Below are 24,850 nucleotides of genomic sequence, written 5' to 3' on the forward strand. Positions count from 1 at the left end.
GCCTCACGGAGTGCACCGTTTGTGGTTACTATTGAGGCAGGGTATGCTCCCTTTAAATTCTTTATTGGCAAAATGGTATGGTTCATCACCGATCTGTAATTTGTGCAATAATGGCCTTCTAGATGTTAATCATGTATTATTTATCTGCCCAGCTTTGCTATTGTGTCGACGAAAATTTATGAGACCAATATGTCTACTTCTATATATTCTTTCAGCTTCAGCAATAGCTCTCTTTATGATCCACCAAATGAAACGTTCTGTCATAGAATTTTGAACTTTTGTATGTGTTTTTTAAACTTATATTAAGGTACATTAGATATGTAGGGAGTAGCTGCTAACACTTGCTCTCTGTGGGTGATTTTACTCTTTATCTTGTGATGGCATTTTAAGTGTCTATATATTATCCTATGTTATTTACCTCCTAAACTTTTGCACTAAAGGCACAAAGGGCACTTTAATCACTTTGCACTGTACGTTATATTGCTATGTTTTTAATTTGAAGACTCCGCTTAGGAGTCCCTGATCTCTTGTTGGGGAGGAATATCTTTCTGTGTTAATTTTATCATCAAAATAGAATCTTTCTTATTGTGTTGGTGGTTTCTTAGTTTACGTGAACCTCATCGGAGTTTCGTAATCATAAATGAAAATAAACTTGAAACAAGTAGGTCTTTTGATATCATCTTATGTAATGTCGGGTTATAGCACCCAGTATATGCTTTGCACAAAGTACCTCAGTTCCTCTCACCCAGTTAATGGAATCTTTTTTTGGAAGATTATGCACATTATAGTGAAGGCTGCTAATTGTTGCTTTGTATACACACACCAAAGGGGTTGGGGAACTACAAACACTGCGACACCAGGACAAGATTAAGGAAAAATAAATTTTATTGAAAACACTGCCCTCACTCACACACAATGTGTGTGACATGCTTCATCATCGGGTCTGCTTACAATACGCCCCCGCGTAGCCATGCAGGGGGTGGAGCATAAGGAGGGGGAACACAAAAACACACTACTCAAAAGACACAGGTATACGAACAACATATAAGTGACATTCAGTGATCACAACAGTTAGTGTTGTCCTTCCGGACTGGGTGAGTGATAGACTTAAAGTGCAGTTAGAAAGTGCTCGTTAAAACTGGCTCATGGGTACCCACAGGTACTGCGTTCATGGGTCCCGAGGTCAGGATTAAAATTAAAGTGAAGGATGTATAAGTGTTTAGGCAGAAAGTCAAGGTCCATAAACACTACTCATTATACTGCGGTGGTCAACATGTTTCGACCGTTACTACGTGCCCTCAATTATATGGGTCACACCGGTCTTCGTCAGGACAGTCTAACTGTCCCAGTCCTTCTACACCTCTTACCTCAATGCAGTGATTGGTAGAGGAAACCACGTGGAGGGTACTTCCACACCAGTGGATCATTTTTACGAGTCTACTGATTCTAAGGGCTCGAAATGGCGTCAGCAGGTGGAGCTCCCAAGAACACAACTGTTCTGCAGGACTGCTCCAGCATAAATCGTGCCTGCATACCAGAGGACGCCGCGAAGATTGTTGCTTTGTCACTGGATACTCTTGACACATTCAGATATTATGGCCTTTAAGACTGTTGGGTCTATGGAAGTGGGGTGCATCTGTTATCAGATATTGTTCAGTGTATATGGAAGCAGTCTGGCATTCTAGCAACATTTGAACAGTATATTCTGGTATTAAAACCAGCATCTATGTGCTCTGTCTACCGAAGATGTTTGTCTTCTATCAGAACACCAGTGGTAGCTGGAGCCTGGGTACCTTAGAGTGCTGCCCCACCTACACAAGCAGGAATAGGGAGTGAAGTTGCTCATTGTTGCTTCGAAAGGCAACAAAGCAATCCTGCAAAAAACATCAGTTTTCATGGCCTGAGTGCTGACCAGTGTCGGCTGCTCTGCAATGGCGGAGGGGCCTCACCCCACTGCTTGATGCAGAGTTATCAAGCCAAAAACAAAACGATGCTCTAGCATAATTTTATTTTTCGTTTGCCAGCTTGGGCGTGGGGGGGGCGGGGCATGGGCGGGTGAAGGAGGAGTGCATGTGTACTCCCTTAGTACTAATGTGTGTTTGGCCGGCTGTCTCAGGCCGACCAAAACACACATGCACATTTAGGTTTCTCCAGCCTGGCTGCATTTAGCAGCCAGGCTGTAGAAACCCCTGCATACTCCCTTGTCCGAGCAGGGTGTCTTTTCTGCCCACTCAGACCAATCCCTGTGCTGCTCTGCAGCACAAGGATTGGCTGGGACTCTGTCCCAGGGAATGCTGGGACCCAGGAAGAGACCAGCAGGAGTGACGCAATACGGGAGGCGGCCGGCGGCATCAGATACATTTTAAAAATTATTTTAACCGATTCCGTGTCCTCCTCTCCCACACGCTCGCTCTCCCACCCCGCTTCCTCCCCCGCCCCACCACCCTTTGTTAGTGGCAGCCACCACTGATGTGGTGACAGTGCCGAATGTGTGTATTTAATAAATACACACATTCGTCATTGGTCAAGAAAGTGAGCACTGGGCTCCATTGACTGTTAATGTCCAATGGGAACTTTTGTTTTCCATGTCCTTTACCTATTCACAATTTATATACACATTGCACATGCGCAAAGCAGAACAGCACTTCTAAAAATAGGAGCCTGCTGGGGAGGATGCATTTTTAGCAAAGTTGCCCCAAGCCCTATAAGAAGCTAGCATAGAACGAGGCTGAAGAATCTTCACTCATTTCCACCTACTTTCCCTTTGCCACCCTGCAGTCCTATCCTGACTTATATATTGGATTGTCAAGCAAGAAGGGAGCCCACGTGAAGTAGCAGCAAAGCAGTCTCGAAGAGGCTGTTAAGCAGAAACAGGCCAGGCATCACAAAGCAATCAGAGAAACTCTGGAAGCCTGTCTATGACTGCAATGAACACTGTAAACTCACCACTGGGAATAGAGTACCTTACCCCTGACAACCCATTGTGGCTATTAAAAGGCAATCTACCCAGGCAGGGGACACAGCCTCCATGCAGTCACACGTATACCAGTGTTTGGCAGGATCACAGTACAGCATACATGAAATAACATTTCAGACCATTTGTTCCAGTCCTAAGTGATGCAGCACCAGTTTTCATTCCATTCTGGGACTTGCAGTTATACTTTGCATATTTCTGAAAATACATATTTTGAATGTTATTGATGAGTCAGCTAGTGCGGCTATTTCCAGTGCAGCTAATCCTGACTCCAAGCACAGTGACCCAAAATATGTGAATTGAGCAAGTATTGGCTGCCCTGGCGTTTGGAGTGGCTGTCATGGAAATCTGGAATAACTGTGCTTGGAGTTTTCTGAATCCCTTTCAGAGGGCCACATGGCAAGCAAGGGTGACGTCCCACGTCTGTTACTATGTTTCTGAAGCCACTGTACTAAGTACCACCCCATTAGAACTTGAGTCTTCATGGTAGCACAGGTCGAGCAGTCAAAGGTCCTTCGAAAGTAGGAGATGTAAGGCATACACAGGCACGAGATTCAAAATGCACATAGTAACCGCGATAACAGAGTGTCCAGTCAAATGCTGGCTTTTGTAATAAAAGTTGTATTTAATTTAAATACACAGAACATAAAAACCACACACTAAATGATATCCACAGTCTCGTTAGTGTCACCCTAGTGTCACCCTGAGAAGTATCCCTCAGTCACTCTTTCCTTTCTAGTGGGTCTGGTTATTCCCGATTCAACAATGGAAGAGACTTTTTTATATGTCCCATGCAAGTCCCCACATGATAAAGTCTGAGTTTAGCCTTAGGAGTCACCTTCAGCATCACTACACGCTTAATTCTTTAAAGTCCCAGGGAGGCCTGGCTGCTTAGAACTGTCTTACCTGACCTGTTGCCAGCCTGTAAATGCAGAATGATCAGGGTGTGTAGTTGCGGGCTCTGCCCCTCAATACTTCAGTTCCATGACCTCTTGCGGTTTTCCTGATGAAAAATCAGGGCGGCCACAGACTCCGAATGGCCCGGGCCAGATGTCTTCTCTGTGGTTCCGTTGGTTGTGGGTAAATGTTACCATGCCAATAGTCTTCTAGGGCGGGGACCTTGTGGCTGATCCCCTCCTTGGATCCTTTTGACATGGCATTCTAGGGTGTTAGTTTGGAATTGACCGTGCCCCTCACCTAGTATACAGGGGTTGCCAACTCTTGCAATTGTCCCGACTAGACCAGGCATCTCACTATTTTCTCACTAGGATCTATTCAACAAGACCCATGCTGGGACTCACTTTCTCCAGGTTCTCTCCTCTTCCTCACAGAGCCCATTGCTCTTGGCAGGCAGAAGGCAGGTGCTCCACACTCAAGTGAAGTGGTCTTGACCTCCTGGATGGTGGCCCCACGCCCAATAGGGAAACTAACAGACTTTGGTCCCTTGCCTGGTTACAGTAACTTGAAGTCTTGGTGTTCTTTTTTCCACTCTGGTGATCAGCGATGTTGAACCACTTGTGCAACTCACACTTTTAACTTTAAAGTCTATATCCAGACCAGGATGTAATTTGTGTTGCTTGTGTTAACTTCATTGAAGAACCCTCTTCTCTGTCCTGTGCTTTGTAAAAGGGCCAGTCTGTCAAAGTAAGGTCTTTGCTTTGAAAAAAAAGTGTAGAATGTCTAAAAGAACACTCATTAATTATTAGAAATTTTATGAATGCGATTGATTTGCTGCAACTAGACCAGTCCTTGCTCTTTACTTTATCGCCATATCAATTAAGGGTCATCCCAAAACAGGCTCTTGGCAAACCGTATACCTTCTTAGGAATAATATTGTGAGGTAACCCAAGCGATAAAGCCCATATAGAAAATAATATCTCTAAAGCCACTAAGCATGGGTGAATTTTGCGAATCTGGCGTTCGCGAATTTTGCGAATTTGCGAACTCGCAATCCGCAAAATCCGCGAATTCTCGCGAATTTGCGGATTTTTTTTGTGTGTTCGCAAGGATTTCTGACAGTTCGCAAGGATTTCTGCCAGTTCGCGAGGGTTTTGTTTAAGTTCTCAATTGCGAACTTACATGTCGGCTCGCAACGGTCACGATTATGTTGTTTCTACGTCTGGTTCATCATCACAGGTTCCCAGAACCCTCTGTTTCACCCCTGCCACCCTCTGTTTTACCCATGCCATCCTCTGGTGCATCAATGACACCCTCTGGTTCATCATCACTGTAGATTATGGGGGGGGAAGCAAGCACACCTGCCTGCTTCAACTGACATGAATTAATTTGGGGTTGATTTATTAATGTGTCACTGTTTTAAAATTCCAGTCTGGCACCTGCTTCCTTATCTGTAATTTGCTTTCTGTTGCAGTGCAATTTTTTTTTCCAGGACGTTTGTGGCCTACTTGTAGCTATTCTATGAGCCTGCTGTGAGGGTCAGAGCAGGGTCATATAATTGTTGCAACTAGCAACTGAACTCTGGAGGGGCCCTTGTCAGGAAGCACTACAGGGAATGGTTACTAATGATGAGTTTGAACTTTTGAACCTGCTGAATGCTTTTTTTGTGTTCGCAAGGATTTCTGCCAGTTCGCAAGGATTTCTGCCAGTTCGCGAGGGTTTTGTGTAAGTTGGCAATTGCGAACTTACATGTCGGCTCGCAACGGTCACGATTATGTTGTTTCTACGTCTGGTTCATCATCACAGGTTCCCAGAACCCTCTGTTTCACCCCTGCCACCCTCTGTTTTACCCATGCCATCCTCTGGTGCATCAATGCCACCCTCTGGTTCATCATCACTGTAGATTATGGGGGGAAAAGCAAGCACACCTGCCTGCTTCAACTGACATGAATTAATTTGGGGTTGATTTATTAATGTGTCACTGTTTTAAAATTCCAGTCTGGCACCTGCTTCCTTATCTGTAATTTGCTTTCTGTTGCAGTGCAATTTTTTTTTCCAGGACCTTTGTGGCCTACTTGTAGCTATTCTATGAGCCTGCTGTGAGGGTCAGAGCAGAGTCATATAATTGTTGCAACTAGCAACTGAACTCTGGAGGGGCCCTTGTCAGGAAGCACTACAGGGAATGGTTACTAATGATGAGTTTGAACTTTTGAACCTGCTGAATGCTTTTTTTGTGTTTGCAAGGATTTCTGCCAGTTCGCAAGGATTTCTGCCAGTTCGCGAGGGTTTTGTGTAAGTTCGCAATTGCGAACTTACATGTCGGCTCGCAGCGGTCATGATTATGTTGTTTCTACGTCTGGTTCATCATCACAGGTTCCCAGAACCCTCTGTTTCACCCCTGCCACCCTCTGTTTTACCCATGCCATCCTCTGGTGCATCAATGCCACCCTCTGGTTCATCATCACTGTAGATTATGGGGGGGGAAGCAAGCACACCTGCCTGCTTCAACTGACATGAATTAATTTGGGGTTGATTTATTAATGTGTCACTGTTTTAAAATTCCAGTCTGGCACCTGCTTCCTTATCTGTAATTTGCTTTCTGTTGCAGTGCAATTTTTTTTCCAGGACCTTTGTGGCCTACTTGTAGCTATTCTATGAGCCTGCTGTGAGGGTCAGAGCAGGGTCATATAATTGTTGCAACGAGCAACTGAACTCTGGAGGGGCCCTTGTCAGGAAGCACTACAGGGAATGGTTACTAATGATGAGTTTGAACTTTTGAACCTGCTGAATGCTTTTTTTGTTTTCGCAAGGATTTCTGCCAGTTCGCAAGGATTTCTGCCAGTTCGCGAGGGTTTTGTGTAAGTTCGCAATTGCGAACTTACACCGCACGCAGCAAAAAATCCGCTGCATGCGAATTTGCGGATTTTGCGGGAAATTCGCGGATCTCGCGGATTGCGAATTTACCAAAAATCTGCAAAATCCGCGAGCGTAACGGATTTTCCGCCCATGCTTAAAAGCCACCTCTCAGGGAAAAAGCTTGGGTTCCCATTATAGGTCTAGAGGGAAACCACATTTTGCACTTTTGTTGGAGGTCTTTGGTGTAAAAATCCCTGCCTTATTGCTGCATAGTATAGAATTGATCGATGCGGGGAAATGGGGCTTTCTAAAGGCTGAATTCTAAGAACTTTATCCTCAGTTAATTCGTCCTGTTCCGCAGCTGCCCTCAGGTTAAAATTTGGATTCAGAAGTACCTGAGCACAGGGTCTCGCGGGGGTAGTGCATTGGGTCATAGGCTTGGCAAAGAGGAATTAAGGCACACTAAGGTTTTTGCTTAAAAAAGAAAGTGTAGAATGTCTAAAAGAACAGTCATTAATTATTAGAAATGTTATGAATGCAATTGATTTTCTGCAACTAGACCAGTCCTTGTTCTTTACTTTATCGCCATATCAATTAAGGCCTATCCCAGAAGAGGCTCTTGGGAAACAAGTTTCTCTATGGATAGGAAAGCTTGCATTTTACAGATGGGTAACCATCCGGCTATTGACTCCTGCTTGATAAATAAAGTACAGGCCTATATTTCTAGGAACCTGCCTCACGGATTGCACCGTTTGTGGTTACTATTGAGGCAGGGTATGCTCCCTTTAAATCCTTTATTGGCTAAATGGTATGGTTCATCACGGATCTGTAATTTGTGCAATAATGGCCTACTAGATGTTAATCATGTATTATTTATCTGCCCAGCTTTGCTATTGTGTCGACGAAAATGTATGAGACCAATATGTCTACTTCTATATATTCTTTCAGCTTCAGCAATAGCTCTCTTTATGATCCACCAAATGAAACGTTCTGTCATAGAATTTTGAACTTTTGTATGTGCTCTCCCACCCTGCTTCCTCCCCCGCCTCACCAACCTTTGTTAGTGGCAGCCACCACTTGCGCTGACAGTGCTGAATGTGTGTATTTAAATACACACATTTGTCATTGGTCAAGAAAGTGAGCACTGGGCTCCATTGACTGTTAATGTCCAATGGGAACTTTTGTTTTCCATGTCCTTTACCTATTCACAATTTATAGACACATTGCACATGCACAAAGCAGAACAGCACTTCTAAAAATAGGAGCCTGCTGGGGAGGATGCATTTTTAGCAAAGTTGCCCCAAGCCCTATAAGATTCCAGCATAGAACGAGGCTGAAGAATCGTCACTCACTTCCACCTTCCTTTCCTTTGCCACCCTGCAGTCCTATCCTGGCTTATATATTGGATTGACAAGCAAGAAGGGAGCCCACGTGGAGTAGCATCAAAGCAGTCTCGAAGAGGCTGTGAAGCACAAACAGGCCAGGGATCACAAAGCAATCAGAGAAACTCTTGAAGCCTGTCTATGGCTGCAATTAACACTGTAAAATCACCACTGGGAATGGAGTACCTTACCCCTGACAACCCATTGTGGCTATTAAAAGGCAATCTACCCAGGCAGGGGACACAGTTTCCATGTAGTCACACATATACCAGTGTTTGGCAGGATCACAGTACAGCATAAATGAAATAACATTTCAGACTATTTGTTCCAGTCCTAAGTGATGCAGCACCGGTTTTCATTCCATTCAGGGACTTGCAGTTAGTTACACTTTGCATATTTCTGAAAATACATATTTTAAATGTTATTGATGAGTCAGCTAGTGGGACTATTTCCAGTGCAGCTGATCCTGACTCCAAGTACAGTGACCCAAAATCTGTGACTGGAGCAAGGATTGACTGCTATGGCGTTTGGAGTGGCTGTCATGGAAATCTGGAATAACTGTGCTTGGAGTTTTCTGAACCCCTTTCAGATGGCCACATGGCAAGTAAGGGTGACGTCCCACGTCTGCTACTATGTTTCTGAAACCACTGTACTAAGTACCACCCCATTAGCACTTGAATCTTCATGGTAGCACCGGTCGAGCAGTCAAAGGTCCTTTGAAAGTAGGAGGTGTAAGGCATACACAGGCACGAGATTCAAAATGCACATAGTAACCACGATAACAGAGTGTCCAGTCAAATGCTGGCTTTTGTAATAAAAGTTGTATCTAATTTAAATACACAGAACATAAAAACCACACACTAAATGATATCCACAGTCTCGTTAGTGTCACCCTAGTGTAACCCTGAAAAGTATCCCTCAGTCACTCTTTCTTTTCTAGTAGGTCTGGTTATTCTCCATTCAACAATGGAGTGAACTTTTTGATAGGTCCCATCAAGTCACCACATGATAAAGAGTTTAGCCTTAGGAGTCACCTTCAGCAGCACTACACACTTAATCCTGTTAAGTCCCAGGGAGGCCTGGCTGCTTAGAAGTGTCTTACCTGACCTGATGCCAGCCTGTAAATGCAATATAATCAGGGTGTGTTGTCCCGGGCTCTGCCCCTCAATACTTCAGTTTCATGACCTCTTCCGGTTTTTCCTGATGAAAAATCAGGGCGGCCATAGTCTCGGAATGGCCCGTGCCAGATGTCTTCTCTGTGGTTCCGTTGGTTGTGGGTAAATTGTACCATGCCAATAGTCTTGTAGGGCAGGTACCTTGTGGATGATCCCCCTCCTTGGATCCTTTTGACATGCAATTCTAGTGTGTTAGTTCGGAATTGACGGTGCCCCTCACCTAGTGAACAGGGGTTGCCAACTCTTGCAATTGTCCTGACTAGACCAGGCATCTCACAATTTGCTCACTAGGATCCATTCAACAAGATCCATGTTGGGCCTCACGTTCTCCAGATTCTCTCCTCTTCCTCACAGAGCCCATTGCTCTTGTAAGTACTGTGCCTCTTCTGGTTTTTTTTCCTCTTACTCCCTTGTGCCCATTTTCGCTTAAGCCCCTATTTTTCTTGTGCCCCCTTGCCTCTTCTGACCCCCTCCCCTCCCCATTACTGTGTTCCCACCGCTGTGTCCCCTGTAGCCACGTCCCCCTGCATTTCCATTTGCCACCCCGCTCCCGCCTTCCAGCTGCTCCTCCCTCCCTCATCCCCTCATACGGAGGCCTCGCAGCGGACGCGCGCAGCAGGCGCACCGCTGGAGCGCCGAAGGTGCCCCTAAGGCACGCCTGTCTACGCCCATCCTTGCCTGGACCGTGCCCAGCTCCAGGACCCCTGGCCCCCGCACACACCAAGATGCCACCGCTACGACTCCAGCACCCTCCACGCACTCAACACCGGAAGATCACACACCTGCTACCGGGCCACCCGAAGTGCACCCAAGGACTCTTCGCCTGCCGGAACTGCAGCTTCACCAGCATCTCGCCTGCCAACCCACCCACCGAAAGACCCAACTTCCTCAGGTATATCCTGCTCAACACCCGCTCCGCCCGCAAACACGCCGTCGAACTCTGGGACCTACTCGACACCAACGCCCCAGATATCACCTTCCTGACGGAAACCTGGCTGACCCCCGCCTCGGCACCTGACATCCCCATAGCCATCCCGGAAGGCCACAAGATCACCCACAAGGACCGCACCAACGGAATAGGAGAAGGAATTGCCATCGTCCACAGGAACACTCTCAAAATCTCGACACACACCGACAACACCCTCAACACCGCTGAACACCTGCACTTCCAGATCCACACTGACCCCAACACCACCCTCAGAGGCACCCTCATCTACAGACCCCCCCCAGACCCCGACCGCAGTTCAGCTACTCCATCAGCGACTTCATCAGCACACATGCCCTCACCTCCACAGACTATATCCTCCTCGGGGACGTAACTTCTACCTCGAGAACAACAACAACGCCAACTCCTCCACCCTGATCGATAATCCCGGCAACCTCAGACTCAGACAACTCGTCACAACACCCACTTACTCCGCTGGCCATCCACTTTACCTTCCAGAAACCCACCACACACCCCAAACCCAGCAGATGCCCCACTGCAGCTGGGGCATGATCACCGAGGACCAGCTAACTGCCACCCTCACCCATAGCCTACCCGCGGACCCAACCGACCCGACGCCGCAGCCTCAGACAATGGATCAATGAAACTGCCAACACCCTGGCCCAGCTCAAGAAGCCCCCCAACACCCACACCAGAGCCAGCTGGCCTTTAAGCAAATCTGCCGAAAATTTTAAAAAACTGGACCACAAAGAACACCAGCTGAGCTAGGTCCCAAAATCCAGAGCTACCCACTTTGCAAACAACGGGTCAGTTTTGAGTGAAAGAATGTTATGTATCCAGGTAGCAATTTGGTCCATTTCCTGTTGTGGTTCTAGCCTACCCATACAAGTGAGGTACCGCTTTTATCAAAAGGGAGCATGCAATAGTAGGATATGTATTATTACTAAGGCTCCCGGTTTTCTGTTTTTATGGATTTTTACATATAAATACAGACAGAAAACTATGTGTTCTGCATTTATCTGTAAAAGTGGATAAATACAGGAAATTGGGCTTTCTTAAGTGACTTTCCGTGCTTTCTTTCATGAATTATAGGCCAGTAGCAGATCAGATGGACAGCATGGGAAATTAAATAACAGGATGAAATGTCTTTAAATAACGGATTATGTTAACATATATTTATGATATAGTGCTAATAGCTACCCGTGTATGTATTGTGTAATATTTAGCAGCTTAAGTAGCTAAAACACAACAGACATCAAAGCATGAGTGCACGTCTTTCAGTTAAATATATATGGAAATTACAATTTTACAACTTTATTTATACGCAAACACAAACTAAATACGGATAAATACAGATAAAATGGCCAAAAAATAAATATGGATAAATACAGACGGAAATGGCCCAAAAAAAATAAAACCGAGAGCCCTAATTATTACCAATTGGGGTTCACTGCATTTGTGCCTTCTAAATGTAAGCCACTGTGCAAGAAAGGAGACATTTTGAAAAATACCCTCTAAATCATATGGTCATACGGTTCCCCACAAATTCAGAGATTTACAAATAGCCACTGCTCCCAAACTCCATATCTTGTTCCCATTTTTGAAATACATAGGTTACCTTGATACTCATTTTTCACTTTACAAACTTGACCATATGAATTGGTCCAAACTCAGGACACAATTAAAACACATTGTGTGGTGCAGCTCAGTTGTTGGCTCTGGGAACTCCAGGTTCCTGGAGAACCTGCAAACCCTATATATTCCCTCAACCAAAGGGGTCGACCATGCATAATGGTAGATAGATTTTGTAAATCAGCCATTGTGACAAAGAGTTACATATGAAAACATTGTCACAAATGGCCGTTTTTTTACTACTTGTTTTGTATATTTTTTATTATAACAGTTTAGTTTGAAAACCTTGAGGGACATACACATACAACCCCTTGCTGACTTTGGAAGTTTGTATACTTTTCAGAAATATATATCTTTCCTGCATTACTGTTAGAAATTGGGTTTCTGGTTGGCAGAGGTAAGCTACCACAATACTAGTCAGGGTAAGTCAGATACCCACCAGAAATTAACCCGTGCTCACCCTATGGTAGCTTGGCACAGAGCAAGGATGCTTAACTTAAGAGGAAATTTGTAACATATTTGCACAATACTTCAAACAGTAACAGAGTGAAAACACCACAAAAAGACTCAACACCAGTGTAGAAAAACAGCTTAGGATTTTATAAATTAAAAAAGATCAAAACAACATAAATCCAATAAGTAGAAGTCAATATATGAATTTTTAAAGATCAACAGTGAAAAATAGCAGTTGGAAGCAAAAGCGCCTCTGGGGTTATCTGGTCACGCTGGACCATGGCAAAGTCAATGGTTCAGCCTGACCAAGAAGGAGCGCAGGCCGGATACCAGAGCCACACAAGACCTGCTGAACAAAGGTACATTGGTCCTGGTCACAATAGCAAGATGCTCTGTGCTGCCTAGCAATACATCAGAGTTGATCTCGCAGTCAAGATTATGCGTCAATTTAATCCACACAACGATGGCAATGCACCACTTCTGAAGACAAAGCACTGATTCCGAGATGTGTTGGTTCAAAAGCTGATGCTCTGGGTTTCTTCACACAATCGATGGGATGTGTCAATCGTCTCTCTGCCGGGCGGTGATGTATTGGTTCTGATGCATCAGTTCCAATGGCGATGCACTGGTTCCAAGTGTAATGCACCGGCCCTGTTCCCACAATGGAGATGATTTCTTTGATTCAGCTCTGCATGTTCCTGAAAACTGGAAAGATGGAATTCCGTTCATTGGTGCTGTTTTTATGAAAAAAGCCAGACGCTTCTATCCAGAGCACTTTTTTCCTGAGTAGCTTTGGAATCCCCAGAATGTTTGAGAAAAAGGAAAGAAATTTGGTTTATATTCCTTGTGTGGAAAAAGAGTTATAAAGGCTTAAGCGCACACTACACCAAATAGCCAAAAAGGGCTCAGCACTGGGAAGGAAAGTGAACGGGTTAAATGTGGCACTGTTGTCCTTCAAAAACTATTCAGCATACAAATTAGCCTGCTCAACAATATCATCCAAAAACACATCATCAATAAGCAGTTGGAAAAAAAGTTCATTATGTTGACTCTACATCCTGCAAGACCACAAAAGGCAGGCAAAACAGGCAACCCAGGATTCAGCACTTCCAATGGGAAGTCTTCCTGCCGCTGTCTACAATCCAGCTTGCTCTTGCTGCCCTGCTGGAATTTAAGTGTACTCCTCTAAAATTGGATCTTCATCAGCACTAATAGTGGATTCATCATCAGATGACAGAAAATGCAGAGTCGGTCTCAGAGCCATGTTCAGAGGCAGATTCAAAAAGCAAACCAACAGCCTGCTGGGCAGTAATTTTACGGGCACCAATAATGCTTACTAATGAAATACAACAACAGAACAACAATAAACAATAATGTGTCAGATTAGAACTCAACAACTGTGGCTGTGTCAAACAGTAAATATAACTATTTACATATAATGATCTAGAAAAAACTATCAAGGCAAACCACAAAATAAGCTTTATACTCCAAAAATACCTCTCGCTTGCCACAGACAGCCAGCTAGACTAAGGATCAACTCAACCAACTCCGCACACACACCGCAAGCACCAATGATATCCCACCAAAAACGGAAAATCGAAGGAAATTAAACACAAGACAACAAAATATACATCTTGCACAAATCCAAAGTGAATTTGAAAGAAACACATTCGTGCAGGGCAATGATTCTCATTGAGTAAACAGTACAATTTCTTTTTTTTTATGAAATACATGCAATTACATAACCTGCAGGTCTATCCATGTTGAAACAGCAAGTAGGAGTCACCACCAGGGAAATCAAAAGCTTTAAACTACAATAAAAAGAAATAAAACATAAAGTTGACAAATGCAAATGATGACAAGAAATAAAACAGTTAACATCATAAAACACAATGAAGTCTGCTCCTGCAGACTAGCATCACAACCATACAATCTGCCCCAAGGAGGCCATAATAGAAAGGTAAAAAATTGGTACCCCAGTGCAGAGTGACCCTTATTTCAGCCGCCAGCCAAATGCTAACCAATCAGCCAGGCACATGCCAGAGCATGCATACTGCAGCCAAACACCATTTCACCAATAAAATGTGCTCCCTGATGTCTAGTGGTTTTCTTCCACCCCCATGAGCTGATAGGCCTACAAATAAATCTGATATGCTCAAAGCTGGGTACTGAAATCAAAAAAGTCATGTGGGGGCAATACTTGGAATTGCCCTGTGCCCAGGGGGCTGCTCCCCAACATCTATAAATACAAAATCCTTGGTTTCTAGATGTTTTCCACCCCCTAGGGGCAGATCATTGCTTAATTTGAGCCAGTGGTTTTCGGTGCTTGGCACTTAATTGTCTTATGACAGTCTGCCACATGATGACGCTGTATATCTAATTTAGATATGAGAGTGAGCAACAACAGTTGTTTATTCGTTCAATATACAGTAAAAATGACTAACACCTGCTGCCCAGCCATTCTTAAAGCATTGGGGACATGGAATAGTGTGAATTGTCACACTTGTAGGAGTGTGATAGTAGTTATGTTGATACTGTCATTAGCAGCGCTGGTAGGCGCAATAAGTGCCGTAAGCTGCAGTTGCCTCCTGACCAGGACCCTGGCATTGTTTATTTACAAGTTAGGCACTGGGGCAGATATGTCCGAAGGAGGGCACAATAGAGAGGTAGAAAATTGGTACCCCAGTGCAGAGTGACCCTTACTCCAGCCGCCAGGCAAATGCAAGACAAACACCAGTTTACACACACCACCAGCTAAACGCTAGCAAACAGCCAGGCACATGCCAGTGCACACATACTGCCGCCAAAAACCAGTTCACCAAATAAATGCGCTCCCTGATGTCTAGTTGTTTTCTGCCACCCACATGAGCAGATAGACCTACAAAAAATCGGATTTGCTCAAAGCTGGGTATTGAAATTAAAAAGGTAATGTGGGGGCAATACTGGGAAGTGCCCTATACCAAGGGGGCGCTCCCCAACATCTATAAATACAAAATCCTTGGTTTCTAGTGGTTTTCCACCCCCCTAGGGGGCAGATCAAAGCTTAATTTGAGCCAGTGGTTTCCGGTGCTTTGCACCGGCACCTTATTGTCAACACCGGGACTTATGACAGCCTGCCACATGGTGACGCTCTATATCTAATTTAGATACGAGAGCAACAACAGTTGTTTATTCATTCAACATACAGTAAAAATGACTAACACCTGCTGCCTAAGCCATTCTTTAAGCATTGGAGGCATGGGGTAGTGTGAATTGGCACACTGTAGGAGTGTGATTGTAGTTATGGCGATACTGTCATTAGCAGGACTGGCAGGTGAAATAGGTGTCGTAAGCTGCAGTTGCCTCCTGACCAGGGCCCTGGCACTTGTTTATTTACAAATTAGGCGCTGGGGCAGATCAGACTTAAAAATCGCCACTCTGCCCCAGGGGGTGTGGAAATGACCAAAACATGTCCCAATATTTTGGGCAAGGGGCTACTCCCAAACATACATAAATAAAACGAATCCCTGTGTCTAGTGGTGCCCACCCCCTTGGTGGCAGATTGGCCAAAAAACAAAATCGTGTTTTATTGTTGTTTGGAGAGTGATCCGTGCCCAAGGGAAGGCTCCCCAATTGCCTTATTAAATTTCCCTGGTGTCTAGTGGTTTACCGTCCCCCATGGAAGCAGATCAGCCTAAAAAATTGCAGATCTGCCACCACCCTGGGGGACGGAAACCAGCCAAAACATCTTTCCCTGAAATGGGGAGCAACCCTTGCCCAAGGGGTCATGCCCCATGAAATTTATTTTTATTTCCCTTGTGTCTCGTGGGTTTCCACCTCCCTGAGGGGAGGATCAGCCTAAAAAACAGCTGATCTGGTCCTGGGGAGAATTGTGCTCTTCAAGGGGTGTGACCCTTGCCCAAGGGGTTTCTTCACATACACTTAAATAACCAAATCCCTGATGCCTTGCGTCTTTCCAGCCCCCTCCCCGGACCCCAGGGAGCAGATCAGCCTAAAAAAATGACCTATCTGCCCCCGGGGGGTATTGACGGATGGAAAACAGCCAATAAATTGTCTTCTACAAACAGGGAGTGACCCCTGCTCAAGGGCCCGCTCCCACCACCCAAAAACAACTTCCCTGGTGTCTAGTGGTGCATTTCTGCTGCACAACCGCAGTCCCACCCGTTATCCCACAAAAACGTTCCTGTGCCCTTGTGACTTGTTGCCCTACCGTAGCGAGGACTTACCTGAAACAGGACCTCCTCCATGGACCCGCTGGAAGCAAATGGCTTCTAGCACCACCCAGTGCCTGTTGATGATGTTGATGCGCCATGCACTTGCTTGCATCATCAGATTGCCGGGGGAGGAGTTGCGTATGGCTGCAGAAGCACGTACGCTGCCATTACTGGTGGGGGCAGGTGCCTAGGGAGCCCACAGGGGAAGTGCCAGCACTTCTCCTGCAAGTTGGTGCTAGGGTATGGTGGGCACATCCTTAGCACCTCAGCACTGGCACTGAGAACGTGTCCAGCATGTCCATAGCACCCAAGGGGTTAAAACAAGCTTTCAATTGTTTTTCCTTAAAATTTGAATGTTGTCTTTATGGTGCTCCTATCTTAAATTTTATTGAATGCTTCCAGGGATTGAGCTGTTTATCTAGTAAAAGATGCACTATATGAGACCAGGGAGGACCGTAATCACTGAATTGCCCAGGTTCTCTTTGGGTTAAAGGGTGTTTTTTGTCTTCCAGAACAGAAGAGTGTACTTGTATGTCAACAGATTATTAAGTAACCTTAATTTTGTATTGAATTTTTAGAAGAAAATATTGTCTTTTTTTACAAGGAATGGATGCTACTGTACATACAGTAGCAACTTCCTCTTCCGGTCCTCAGACCTCCTCCCTGTTCTTTGTTGTTTCCAGTGATTTTGAAATCGAATCATTCATTCTTTATCTTTTATCTTTGAAGTATCATTGAATAGCCTGGATTTGTTCTATTTTTTGTAAATGCAAATTTGTATTTGCAAAATATTTGATGTTTAGGTTAGGGCAGGCAACACAAATATTTTCATCTTTTTGGATTGTATTTTACTTTGGTTAGATATTGGATCACCTGGAATTTGGATTATGGCCTGCAGGGCAAGTTCATGTGAGGATTAAGTGATATGCATACAACTCATTTCTTTGCTTTGAGAGAGATGGACTGAGTAGGAGGAGAGAAGGACAGACCGATGGAAAAAAGAACTTGGAGACCCCTTAGAAGGGGCATAGCCATCATTATTGCAACTGCTGCAGTGACACTGAAGTTCAAGGTGGCAGGGTCCTACTGCATCGCATTTATGTTTGTATTTTTAGTACTGAACCGGTGGCGTGCCTATTTTTCTTGCTGCATTAGTACTCAAATCATTCAGGATAAGCCACTGGTAATGCCGTGGAAACAATGTATTAGGCTCTAAGGATGGGACCTGGTATTAGGAAAGAGGCCTACTGCAGGAGGGTAGGTTAGACTAAGCAAAGCACTGTCCATGATTCGTGAGCAGAGGAGAACCTTCTATGAGTAAAAACACAAACACCTGATGAGGCAACATGAAGGCAATGCTATTCAGTGAAACTACAGTGCCTGGTGGATTTTCCAAATAAATAACCACAATGGAGCCTGGGCCTGTTGATCTAATGAGTTAGGAGTGGACCACTCTGCCAGTGGCTCAAGTGAACAAAAAGAAAAAGGAGACGCGGACATCTCTTACCTCCCTGACATTTTATTGTTGCTTACAACTCCCTGACTTTCTATTGTTGCCCTTGAGACGGATAATTGAGCCGTGTCTGCTATATCTATGGCTGTATCAGGGCAGGGGTATTTTCTTCTAGGCCAGTGGGTAAGAACCATATGATAACAGTATCCCTCTATTGCAGTATGTGAACTCTTCACTACCTATGCATGAAAACCGGAGCACTCCTCCTTAGTTGGTTAATCATGACTATTGGCCAATGAAAGTCTGACCTGCTATCAAGAATTTCACCAACGAAGGAGCTGACACAAAGCCCTCTCTCTAGACTCTGGTGTTACTTTTTTTTAACTTTGTTAACAAAACGTCTAGCCAAATGATAAAACTTTAGTGTTACAGTTTGTGAGATCAGATTGCATGATTAGCTACATTTTCAATTTGTAATTTACCTGACTTTGATCGTATGCGCGCTGCCAAAAGGCCATGTTCTGTGAACTGTGCTCGAAATCTTCACAGCAGGATGCCTTAAAACATGATGTTTTAATGTATACTGTAAAAGCCCTACAAAATTCAACACAGAACACTAGCAGATGGCCGTGTTGCTCATGGAACAGATGGTTCATGAGGAGTTTGGGCAGCTTTCTTCTCATTTGGCATTGCTGAACAAAAGTACAGCTGGATACCGACTGTAAACAAACAATGCGTGAAATTGCTTCTGATTTTCCAATGGTTAGATTATTTTACCATTCCTTATGGTACGCTCCTTGATTGAAGGATTAAGTCCATTGTAGGTGCTCAGTATTCCTCTTAATATGACGCTACATGCTATGCCACTAGAATATTTCAACCACCAGTGTAAAGAAGGGTGCAGGCAGGTTGTAAGGAAAAGATACTTTGATTAAGCAGATAACAAATACAGGTGAGCGCCAGGGAGCATCCACAAACTACAGCACAGCTCTCCAACTGCCCTGGCAAGGTCACCAAGGATCCACAACATACATTCCAAACATCCTACATTCCACTAACACACACGAGCCTTAAAGGGGAAAGTACAACATAACACATCCCCCTCTCCTCAATGAAAGAAGGAAATGAAACAAAAGGAAATAATAAAAAAAAAACAAAAGGAACCACACAAGGAATACAATAAACAACATTAAAACTCAGTAACGTAATCCTTTAGCCAAGTGGGAGAAGTGCGTGATCTCTTACCCAATAACTCACCACTGGCAATGTTCGAAGGACCACCAACATTTGAAAGACCGTCAGTACAGTGAGTCCCAACACTTCCCCCCTCCTCACAAACAAGCTGGTCAGTAATAACCGGGTCAACCGGCAACTCGTTGTTGTCTTCAGCCACCCCAGCAAGTTGTGCTTGCAAGAAGCTATCCTCAAAATTATCCTCCATCCAATCATACATGTTCTGACAAGGAGGCGCTTTTTCTTTTGATTCTTCATGCTGGTCATGACTAATAGCTATACTTTTTAAATTCCAGACTTTTCCATCACTTAGTCTGACCGCATTTCTCAAAACTTCCACTACTTGTTTTAGTGGTTCAAAACGGCTCTCACCCTTAGGTACTTCATAAGGCTTCTTCACACGTACCCATTCACCCACTTTAACCTCCACATCCTTTGTTCCATGGTGAGTGTCATAAAACCTTTTACTTTTGGAATGGACTAATTCCAGATTATTCTTCACTGCAACGGGTGACCATTGCATAACTTTACCATCTATCAACCAGCCAGGATTGATTTTACTTCTTGGCACCCTCCCTCGCATCATTACAAAAGGGGACAACCCTGAGCTAGTTTGTACCGTGGTTTTATAGGACCAGACTGCCTTCTGCACTTTAACTTTCCAATCTAGATTTTTACTGACAGCTGCTTGGATAACGCCTTTAATTACCCTGTTGAACCTTTCCACGGTACCATTACCGCTAGGGTTGTACAAGGCGGTTGTCTTATGTTTCACGGCACATTTCTCAAAATACGAGCGGGCTATGTGTGATAAAAACTGTACCCCATTGTCAGTGAGTATACATACCGGTAAACCTTCCATAATAAAGATTTTGTCCAAAAACTTTAAGACATTAGAAGTATCCGCTTTGTCCACAAATTTCACTATTGGCCATTTAGAGAATAAGTCAATAGTCACCAACCCAAATTCCTTATGCTCCCCAATAGGCCCAATGATGTCCATTGCAATGGTTTCCCACGGAAGCTCAGGGATCAACCCCTCACTCATGCTAGGCTTTAGGGTTTTAAGAGTTTTGTCCGCAGAACTGCAAACGTTACAACTTCTTACAAAAATTTCTGTGTCCTTGTCCACACCAGGCCACCAAAACATACCTTTCACCATGATCTTGTTTCTTCCAATACCAAAATGTCCTTCATGACAAAGCTCTAAAATTTTCCTCCTTAAGGAACTTGGAGGGATAACCCTGTCACCTCTGAATAATAAATCTTTCTCTAGTGACAACTCCATTCTTACCTCCCAAAACGCTCTAAAATTTCCTTCTAAGGAACTTTGTTTTGGCCAACCAGAACAGATGTACTCCTTAATTTTTTTGAGTTCAATATCCTTGTCTTGTTCTTCCATCCATACTTTATTGCTAATGGTAGGGGCACCAGAATCGTGAACCAAGGCAATGCTAACGTTGCCCCATGGATCGTCATCACACTCTTCTAAAGGGGACGGTAATCTGGACAGGCAATCAGCAATTATGTTATCTCTTCCAGGTAAATTAACCATTTTATAAATGAACTCACACATGCGCATCGACAACCTTGCCATTCTAGCTGAAGCCCCAGAAATGCCCTCTGACGACAAAATCTTAACTAAAGGACGATGATCTGTTCTAATGGTCACAGGTTTCCCCCACATGAAAGCCCTAAAATGCTCAAGAGCCCATGCGCATGCCAACGCCTCTCTTTCAATGATGGGGTATCTAGTTTCAGATGGAAAAGTGCTCTGGACGCAAACAGGATTATAGTCTCCTTACCTCTTTCACTTACTTGGGACAACACAGCCCCCATCCCTTTGTCACTAGCATCCATAGTTAACAAACATTCAGCATTGGGGTCAAAACTAGATAAGGCATTGACATTTTGTAGCTCAACTTTGATCCTATCAAACTCATCCTGACACTCTTTCGTCCAGACAAACTTGACATTCTTTTTTAAAAGACCCCGAATATGGAACACCTTTGATGCAAAATCTTTTATAAATTTGGCACAATACTCTGCCATTCCCAGAAAGGTCCTTATCTCTTCTTTTGTGTTCGGTGTGCATGAATTTACAATGTTTTCTATCAAGGCTGGTTTGGGTTTTACCCCCTCCTCGCTAATAATATGTCCTAAATATGACACACTTCTTTTGCAAAATTTGCACTTTGACAACTCTACCGTAAGTCCAGCATCATCCAATACTTTTAAGACCTGTCTCAACTTCTTATCATGTTCTTCTTTGTCTTTTGCAGCTACCAAAATGTCATCTTGGAAGAAAGCAATCATGTTTAATTCCCCTAGAAGTTTATACATTAACTTCTGAAATACAGCCGCAGCTGATGCCAGCCCAAAAGGCATCCGTCTAAATTGGTAACACCCAAAAGGTGTGACAAAAGCTGTTAGATGTCTTGATCTACTCTCTAACACAATCTGATGATATGCAGCAGATAGATCTATGGAGTACAACATAACAACCAGGTAGACAACTGTTCCAACTTTTTATACGGGGAGGCACGTTTCGTTTCAATTCGGATGGCACAGTGAGATACAGGCCAAGATTTACAACATTTTATTTGCCTCTGAGCATAGAGCTCCTAAGACTGGGGTGACTAGGAGCCTCAAGGTATAGAAAATAAGTGTGGGATACAAACACAGGAGTACTGTATATTACAATGTGCTTCACTTGTTGATGTATTTCCAGTCTATAATAGTGCTTTGGCATGCAAATTGCATAAGAACTCCTATTGTTCCTGCTTCCAAAGTAACTGCATTTTGAACTGTTTTAAAATAGTATTTAATGAACTGACTTGTCCAGTTCATTATTTTTAGCCTGTTCCATATGCAACTTCTTTCCAAATGCATAATTTTGCTAGTTCGATATGCATTCTCTTTAAATTCACCTTTCACGTGAAAAAAATTAACCTGAGTGCTAGGACACGCTTGCTATGGAATGATTGGAGCACATTTGTCACCGTCATGAGATTGGAATCAACCCTTTCAATTAAGATGCCTCAGTCTTGCATAAGGGCTCCCTAATTGGAAAGATCACCTTAATTATCAGATGGCATCATGTCACTGAGGTGCAGCTTTACCAGTTCTGGCCTTTGCTTTGGCAAATCGCTGTTTTCAGGTGTTTTAGTCGGATTTGTTTATTTGACCTGAACTAGGATTATAAATTGCAGAATGCACCTATTTGTTACACGAAACACAAGGCACAAACTGAGATGTTCTGATATCATGTAGCCTTTTGGTAGTCATATATCTGGCCCTGGTACATTCCCATGACTTTGAGTAAGAGTGAATACATAGATGTAGATGAGTAAACAGATGTAGCTAGACTTGCTAATGACCTAATAATCTTTATCAGTATCATTAGTCAGCAGATTTAAAGGGGTAGTTGTGTAGGAGATAGTAGCTCCATAATGGGCTCCCAAAGTTGGTGTGTTAAGGCCCTTGGTATAATGGAGTCAGTCTGCGCTATGTCTTTCAAATTGAAATAGAGACATTCAAACATTCTCTTTGATGGCTAGCAGGACATTTGAACCTTTGATCTAATGCTTTAAGGGTGCAAATTATATTTAAAGCAAGTTTAGCACTAACATGCATAAGGAGAGGGGTGCAAATTGTTTGCACTCTTTGTTTTCAGTTCTACCTGGTGGTAATTGTCTGTTTAAATAATCTCAGCTGTTCAGGCACCAGCCAGGTAAATAGTGAAGTTTTGCTGCTCTATGTAAGTCTATTGGCCATAATGTGCAGACTGTTCCAATCAAAGGAGGAAGATAGAAGCTTGCATGTGGAATCACCATGCTTCCACATTAACGTCACTTTAAACAAAAAAGGGGGGATGCCTACATACTGGAAAAGCCCATCATCCCAGTGTGGGCCACTCTAGCAACCATATTGGTTTTGTATTAGGACTCTCACGTACTGTGTTCTCACTCCAGTGGCATGCTTCATCATTGAGTTGATTCCACAAATATTTAACTTACATCTGGGCAGGCTCGACCTTGAAAGTTCAAGGGAGATCTTTGAGTGCCACCTTTTCTTTTCAGGGGAATGAGATCAACATTTTAAAATTACCTCAGGTTGTCCCTGTCTACCTGTAGTATTCTTTCATTTTTCGTGGCCCCTAGACTAGTAAAAACGAGGTGCTGATGCACTTAGGAGCTTCTGTAATGTACTATGCATCAGCTCATGTCTATAGGTTTCAGCTTTATTATGTCAAACACATAAAACGAAGGGGGATTAGGAGCAAATGGAAAGAAAGGTCCAGTACCCGGGCTTCTAAAGTTAACGTTACAATCGTTGGAGGGTAACTGTTTCTAAGAGAAAAAAGCAGCCCTACTAGGTCACTGAAAGGACTGGTGAAAGGGACTCTTTCAAAGGATAGGTCGGATATGATAGCCTCAGCGGGGGAATTCCTCCATGTTGAAGAATTGCCCTTACACACCCAAGCGGGTGTCATGCTTCATCATCAGGTGTTGCTCCTCATGGGGGTAGCTCTGCTATCCTCCACGGGCCCCACAAGAGGGCTCTTTATTGGAGATCTTTTGGAGGAATGCCACAGTGGTGAGTGCGGGTGTGTGGGGATTGGTGTGAGTGAGTTAAAAATACTGTACTTGTACCCTTAGAAAGCTTTATTCAGGGTTCTGTGTGGTATGGTGAAAAACTGGAGCCAAGAGTAATACTCTTGATATAATAGTCAAAAGTGTGGGTATTTTCCTTCTGCTAATCTTGGTTCTAGAGGTGATGAAAGTTAATGATTCTAGGTTGACATGTTTCATGCCTCTAGAGGTCCCTAGTGGATCCTACAGCATTTATTCAGGTGTGGTCAGGGCGACTCTGCACCCAGGTCTAAGACGGTGATACTCGGTACACCCTGTAATACCTATATTTAGGTGTGGTCAAGGCGACTCTACACCCGCAAGGATACGACTAAGTAAATTTCAAAATCCCCAACCCCAACAGGTAGTTTAGGTAAGCCTCATCGGCGTTGAGCGCGACATGGAGAAGTGTCCACTGACTTCAACAAGATAACAGTTCATTACCTGCCCTCTGCTGCTCAAATGCTGGCAGGTATCAAGCTGTAACCTTGATGAAGTAAATGGACACTTCCCCATGGCACGCTCAATGCCAGTGAGGCTTCCCTAAACTACCGTTTCGGGTTGGATTTAGAAATTTACGTTGTCGTATCCTTGCAGGTGCAGAGTCGCCCTGACCAAACCTGAATATAGGTATAACTGGGTGTACTGAGTGTTGCTGTCTCAGACCCCTGTACGTCTCTGCTTACACTTTGCACGGTCCTGGAAAAACACCATAGAATCCACTAGAGACCTCTAGAGGTGTGAAACATGTCGACCTAGAATCATTAAATTTCATCACCATTCGCGCCAAGAGTAGCAGAAGGAAAATACTCACACTTCTGACTACTAGATCCAGGGCATTACTCTTGGCTCCAATTTCTAACCATACCACATGGACCCCTGAGTAAAGCCTTCTAAGGGTACCAGTGCAGTATTTTTAATTCACTCACATCACTCCCCACATACCTGCACTCACCGCTGCGGCGTTCCTCCAAAAGATCTCCGATAAAGAGGCCTCTCGC

The 24,850-nt window shown here is 44.0% G+C and overlaps 1 protein-coding gene across 1 annotated transcript in view; it reads left to right on the top strand.

The window, feature by feature from the left end:
- KCNH5 (potassium voltage-gated channel subfamily H member 5) overlaps positions 1 to 24,850 on the top strand; it is an 815,449-nt gene that overhangs the window by 427,681 nt on the left and 362,918 nt on the right. The window lies entirely within an intron of this gene.

The sequence above is a fragment of the Lissotriton vulgaris genome, chromosome 9, assembly GCF_964263255.1.
Source record: "Lissotriton vulgaris chromosome 9, aLisVul1.2, whole genome shotgun sequence".
Lineage (NCBI taxonomy): Eukaryota > Metazoa > Chordata > Amphibia > Caudata > Salamandridae > Lissotriton > Lissotriton vulgaris.